We start from the raw sequence: 7589 nt of genomic DNA, 5'->3' as shown, positions 1-7589 counted from the left end.
GCCTCCATTTCTTTAACTCTCAATTTATTGCAATGGTCACTCTTTTTTTGGTAAAAAATTACTTAGTATATCCCTTTTCAATGTAAAACCATGTCTTTACAAAAATACCAAAAGAAAGGGGACTCTCAAATTTTTTGTCTAGGAAATAATAATCATTGGAGATCCACTACCCTATAATCCAAAAACCATCACATCGCTACCATTCAATATCCCCTAGCCAAAAACATTAGTATGCAATCTTAACTTTGTCATCTACACTTCATGGATTGAAGATCCTAGTAACAAGGATGCTGAACCGCTTGATCTAAAAAATGCAATGTTTGATCTCGTCAACGAAAAGGGGGACAAGGTTGACTAAGCCTTTGAATTATTTTTGCTATATGTATGATTTGTGCATGCCCAAGGATAAAAATAGTTCTTATCTTGGCCTATGGACTCGGAAAATATTTACATCTACAACTCAACAATGCTGGAAAGAGTGAACAAAATAGTCACGGGAGATTTTGGGGGCATTTGTGACTACTTTAACGAATGGGATGCTGGACAACAACATTGTGATGTAGCCACATTCTCCATGGTAGGTGAAAAACCTTTTTTTCCTAGAATCTCTAAAATTTTCTAAAGGTGGTTTCATGATACAAAATGAGAAATGTGCTATTGATTAATAGTGGTTTTTATAAATGCCATGATAATACTCTTGGTTCCTACATCATTGTACCTAGCCTAAAGAATCAGCATAGTGAATTATTGTCCAAGGATTTGTAGAAGGTTCTTGCTAAGTGGCATGATGCTACATATTGGTCAGTCAAAGATTTCACGTTCAATAATGTGAAGCCTACATCACGAAGGAAGACTATGTTAAAGTTGCACTTGAGTGAGGTGGAAAGACAATAGCTATTACTTGATACTTGAAAGGGCCACAGTTGATGCCAATGCTCTTTGAATGCTAATATCGCATCCTTGTCATGTGAGGGATATTTGTAAACTTATGAAATATCTGGAAGTCAATCTTTGTAGCAAACCCTTGTATAGGCAGATTTGTCTTTACATCTACCTATTTGTAAGCTAACACTCTCTCCAAATCCATGTATATGCCTACTTCCCATGAGGGATGGTTTTTTTAGCAACATCTAGAATACCTCTATGCTGAGTGATTAACATGTAACTTGCCAGAGACACAAAAGTTGAATTTATAGTTATTCCATTATGTCATCATTGTTCATTTGGACTCAATTGATGCTGTGGGTAGTTGTAAATCCTTGAATTGATAATTTAATAAGTACCTCAAAGACTACATCTAAAGTACCTATAGACCTAGATTTGGTATTCTTGAAATACATGTCTCAAGGTACTTTTAAAGCCTCCAAGTACCCCAAGATATCCTATTAGTATATTTTCATGGTTGTAAAGGACCTATGAGTCTACAAAGGTGACTTTAAACTACCATTAAATATACATTGGTTGTGTAGGAGGACCCTAATAGAACTTATGAGTATACATTGGTGCTTTTAAGCACAAACCCCTTTGAAATGGTAGTATTACTAGCATCTACATGTAGGTTCTCTAGGTAATCTTCAAGCTCATATATTTCTACAAGGTACATGTAGAAAAATTGGTAGTATTGAAGTATCTAGTCCATGTACTTTGGCCCAAAGCACCTTTTTTTTCTTTTAAGTATACTTGAAGCACTTGTTTGACCTCATGCTAGCTTCTACCTAGGGTGAAGGTTTTATTCATGGTTCTAAATGGAGTGGCATTTGGTAGGAGACTTGAAACCTCTCAAGTGTATGTTAGGATGCAAGCAAGGTGCAATGAACCTCTTTCCATGCATTTATTGATGCTATAGTAAAGTCTCATTAGGACTGAGGGCAAGGGTAAGGGCAAGGGTGGCAAAGCTACAATCAACTCTGCGAAAGGTAAGGGTAAGGATAAGGGTAAGGGTGGCAAATCTATAGTCAACTCTGCGAAAGGTAAGGGTGGCAAAGCTGCAGTCAATTCTGCAAAAGGTGTGACCACTACACAAACAGTGGGTAAAGCACTCCAACAACGGTTGAAGGTATCCTCAGTTGTATCAGAGTGTACCCCCTAATCGAGACATGGACAAATTGAGATCCTATTCTACTAATTCCTCTCATAAATGTTCATGTGTGCACTCTTCATGCCCGTCTACAAATTCTTGACAAGTTGCTGATGCTCCATATTAATTATGCTTAGAATATGGAGCCTACACAGAGAAGGGAAGAGTGTATCAGAGAACTTGAATCTATTCTATCAAGCGTTAGCCTGCATGGCGATGCAGTAGAGCTATCAAAGGATAGGAAGGCATCTAGAAGAACACAAGATCGTCCTAATAAAATATGTATGGGTGGTAGTAAAGCTAGGCATATGCTTTCAGACTATTCTAACTCCCAAAGTCCCAATGAGTTTCAATTGTGAAAAAAAGGTGTGTGACATTACCACCTACAAAGGTAACGAAGCAGCCCTAGGAATTAAGCGTGCTTGTGTGTGGTAGTCTGTAGATGATATTTTTCGTTTGCTTGAAAAGGCAAATATAACTTCTACTGAGATATCCACTTTAAAGTTTGTAATCAATAGTTTCACAGCGCAAATGGTGGATGCCTGGGGGGAGATACACATAACACATTACATGGTGGGTTGAACACTTTGTTTTTGCAGTTAAAAAACATCAGTGTTTGAACTAAAGGTTTATATTTTTGCAGCATATTCTTTTTTCTCATAGCTCATTTTTTTTCGACACAGTTGGCTCATTGGGCATTTGGAGTAGCCAACGAATGGAGCGCTCACACTATCAAGCAAAAGGAGTGTATTTTAAAAATACAAAGCATGGAGGTGGGAGGAAAAAGAGAAATGCCCTGCACGAAATGTTCAATTGGTTCTACAGAGTTTTAGCAGGAAGAGAAAGGAAGAAGACTAGAGTGCAAAGAAGCTTGAAATGCAGAATAGAGAATGTGCTTAACGTGAGGCGATCGCAATCATATCATGCTTCTAGTGCAAAAGATCAATTTTGATGGTGGTTGGCGACAAGGCGACAAAATAGCAGACATTGGGTGGAAAACCAATAAATTTCTGACACTAACCATTCCCATATTAAGCATACATTGTAATGCCACGTGATTTGTTGACGCTCCAATCAGCGGTCTCATATGTAACAAATTTCGACAATTTTAAGGTTATTTTAGATTTTTAATGGTATTATTGAGTTTTTAAGTTTTTTTAAAAATTAATACTTTATAAGTCGAAATTCACAACTTGAAGTTCATTTTCTTGTTTGCACATTCTAGAAGATCCACTCGAGCACAAACGCACACGTACTCACATCTTGCACCACATGGACGATTCACACGAATAGACTGGCACTACGCACAACAATACCACCACAACCACTCATACCGCAGAAAATCCACAGCCGGAACCCCATGTAGAATCTACGGCTTTAGATCCACATCCCCAACCACAAGTGGATAACCCAGTGCCCAAGCCTGCTCCAAACACCCAAGAGCCTCCCCAACCATCAAATCCACATGATCTAAGCAACATGCAACACATATTTGAAGGTCTCGGCGATATAACCCATGCCACTCGCACACCTCTTCCAGATCTCCCACCGATTTCACCTCTTCACAGAGCAACGCAAGAAACTAGAGAAACAAAAGAGGAATATCGAGGTTCGCTTGAAAATCCATCGCAATTGCCTCTTGTCACAACCACTAGTGCTTAGGCCACCACACATACTACGCCGTGAAAGTTTCCACCACGAATCAAAGAAAGAGTAATCAAGGTAATAGTGATTGGTCTGTTTTGCAGGGGTCCAATGAGCAAGCTTGAGCTACAAGGGGGGTCGACCAAGGAAGCTAGGGGCATGCTTGGGGGGTATACGCTCCCTCTCTCTCTCTCTCTCTCTCTCTCTCATTGTCTATTGTGCAAAGTGCAAGAGCTCCCTCTCCTTCTCCAAGCAAGTAGAGAGGTTGAGAGCCTACACCAACACTCTTGGCTATGGAATGCAAATCCAACCAAGAGTCATGCTTCAATGCTTAAGCTTGCCATCTTCTCCATCTTCATTACTATTCTATTATGTATGCTAGCAAGAAGAGTGATGATAAGTGAGGAACTAGTTCTTTCTTCTATGAAATGTTTCTTCTTCTTCTTCCCTACCCTCATTCTCTGCTAGCTCTCTCCACCTTCAAAGGTGTTTGAGGTCTTGGGACTGAGGCTTGGGATAGTTAATGCTTTCCACAAAGTTTATGTTATGCTCATGATGCAGGAAGATTTCCATTGTCATTGCATCACCTAGGTCACAAGGAACACAAAGATTGTATTGTAATAAGTCTCTCTTGATGGGAAAGCTATAATACAAATGCCTATTGGAGGGGGGATCGGCTCCACATAAATCCGGTCCTCAATTGTTGTCATGTTCTATAAACTCTCTCTCTTGGAAAAGTATTGTTCATGCCAAGTTAACTAAATGCTATGTTCATGTTGCTACCATCCATTAAGTTCACCCACTATGCTCTCAAAGTAATTTCCCAAAAGTACTTTCTCTAATTTTTGCTACTCTCAAAGTTCATAGGCCATTTCCATTACACTTACCTACAAGACTTGCCTTACTCTTTTAGTTAATACTTGCATTGACTCCACTTGGTACACACACTCTCATGGAGAGCTATGCATGATTTAGAAGAGATTTGGGCTGATCTTGATGCCTACATCACCTATGATGTCATTCAAATCTCCTCCCACAAGCCTATATAATGGGTCACTATGTAGTTGCAAATTTAGTTCAATAATCAATCCAATTGTGCCTATTAACTTTGTGCATTGAGTTTCCTAATTTTGCTTAGTATGGTTGCACATGATTATTCAATAATCAATCCAATTGTGCCTATTAACTTTGTGCATTGAGTTTCCTAATTTTGCTTAGTATGGTTGCACATGATTATTTCATCAGTCTATGTACGTAACAAAAGTGTGCTAAAGCGATGCTAAAGCGATGCTAAAGCGATGCTAAAGCGATGCTAAAGCACCATCCATAAATACCTCACAAGAAGTGTCAAGGACACTACTTTTTACACCATTTTTCATGCTATCACCCTACTATTATATTCACTTGATTCATTTACAGAGGACCTATATCAAGGTGGTTGGTTGCTCATTGGGTGCTATTTGACAAGGGAAGAAGGGTGGTCTGATCACGAGTTCAGAAGAATATGTAGAGAATCATATAGATACTTTTTGAAAGATGGGTGCTTGTATAAGCATCCAAAATAAGAAATAGGATATCATTGAGAGTTGTGAATGAGGGCACTCAAAAGGAGATTATCAAAAAGTTTCATGAGAGTCTTTATGCTAGATAGAGGTGTATGAGACACTTTTCCTAAAATGAAAGAGAGGTATTGGTGGAAAGGTATGTTTAAATATGTATCTCACTTTGTGGATTCTTGTGAAACCTGTCAAATGTGTTCAAATGTGCATCATCATGATGGATTGGACCCTACTTACCCGCTAGTTGTGCACTATAAGTGGGTAGTAGATCTGTTTGCAATGTTTTTGGGCTTATGGAAAATGAGATACATAGTGCACGAGAAGGCTTAACAAACAAGGTTGAATCTCACGTACTCAGAAAAAAGGCACAAAAGGGATATGTAAGTTCCTCTTGGAAGATGTGATTAGCCATTATGGCTCTATTGAGAAAACAATAGCAAACATGAGTGAGCTGGATGTTGACAAAGCCAAGGAATTTTTTTCTAGGGTGGGCAATAAACTTGCTCTCACTATTGCTTACAATCATGAATGAAATGGTAAATCAAAGTGTGGGTATCCTCCTATCATTAAATATTTGGTTAAGGCTTGCAAAGGTAGACTAGAAGAGTGGCTTAGGTTATTGTCTTATGGTTTGTGAACTAGGTTATTGCCTATGGTTTGTGGGTTGACCGTACAATTTATAGCTCAATTATTGGTTATATGCCTTTTGAGTTGATGTATAGTCAAAAACCTATGGTGCTAGTTGAGGATGTAATTCCCACATGGAATGTATTACCTTGGGAGGATGGAATGACTAGGGAGGACCATCTTGCTTTTCACATGCAACAATTAGAAAGAAGGACTCAAGATGTTTAGATTGCAATAGCACAACTAAAAGATCCAAGGTTAAAGAATAAATGCTTGACAAAAGACATGGGCTCAAACCTGAAGCTATAGAGGAAGGCGATTGGTTATTAGTGTATGACAATAGTCTTGACAACCAACGTTCAACAATAAGAAATCTTTCAAAGAGATGATTTGGTTTTTATGTGGTTGAGCATATACATCTCGAAATGCAGTTTACACTTTGCATGAGTTGGATGGGAAAAAAATGAAGATTCCCACTTTAGGAAAAATGATCAAGTTGCTCAAAAGAAGAGGTAAGTGAGATCCCTTTGACTCACAAGAAATTCAAAATGAAGATCATTATGAAAATTTTACGAATGAGGATGAAGAAAGATATGATGATGCATTAAACTTTGTTGAAAGTGATGATGAAATTGACATGTTTGTTGGCTTAAATGAAGACTAACCCTGCAAACATGTATATGTGGCATATGCCAAGGACGTGCAGGTTTAGAGGGGGTGGATGTCATGCAAGGGCATGCTTACAATGTGAAATATAAATGTTCACCTCACTTTATATACATCTTGTTATGTGGAACCAAATGCTACAATGTACATAGTGTCATATGTGTGAGAATGGTTTCCACGGTTGTAGTTGAGTATATACCTTGTTGGGGAGGCGAGGCCCTCGATGTGGCACTATCGCATGTTTTACCACACTAAAACATGATCAATTTTCTTTTAAAATGTACAAATGTCAAGTGTTTCAAAGTGGCACACTCTTTTTTCCTAGAAAGTTCAATGTGGACTATCTCGACAAAAAATAGTAGGTTTCATGTGTGGCCATTAAAGATGTATCCAAAGTATCAAAATTACTTTCATCATAAGATCTGAGCCCAAAGGAACTTTCCCTCAAATTTAGGACTTTTTCTCAGGTCGTTTGTGCTTTTTACATACAAAGAAGTCATTTTTTGTCTTAAAATGGCTAAAAATGGACATAACTGGCCAAAATAGCCCAAAAAAGCATAAAAAGGCTAAAAATGCCACATCAATGATAGTGACATTGTTGCTCATGCTGGGGGTGAGTTCATAGAGCCAAAAATGACCTCTTTTAGATAGACAAAGAAGGAGATATAGCAGTTGCAAGTCAGGGTGCTAATGTAGTCTTCTGCTATTTCCACCCCATGTTTGACCCTATGAGGCCACCAATTAGGGTTTAATCTCTTCAAAAATTCATGTGAGCTTATCTAAGGAAGTTATGAAGCTTCCATGGAACAGTCACAATGAAGAATTGAAGCATAATTTTAGGGGTTTTAATAGGGCGAAAGAGCACTATATCTGTGCAATTGGGAGCGAGGCTACACCAATACTTCTTGAAACTGGTTTGGCTAGTACTCAAAGTGTATCCTTCCTATGCCCTTCTTGCTCGGTGAGCTATAATCTTTTTTCATGGTTGGCCATTAAGAAGGTCTATTTGCTATTCT

The sequence above is a fragment of the Adiantum capillus-veneris genome, chromosome 23 (genome assembly GCF_014529385.1).
Source record: "Adiantum capillus-veneris isolate H3 chromosome 23, ASM1452938v2, whole genome shotgun sequence".
Classification (NCBI taxonomy): domain Eukaryota; kingdom Viridiplantae; phylum Streptophyta; class Polypodiopsida; order Polypodiales; family Pteridaceae; genus Adiantum; species Adiantum capillus-veneris.
Note: the sequence above shows the minus strand (reverse complement) of the source record.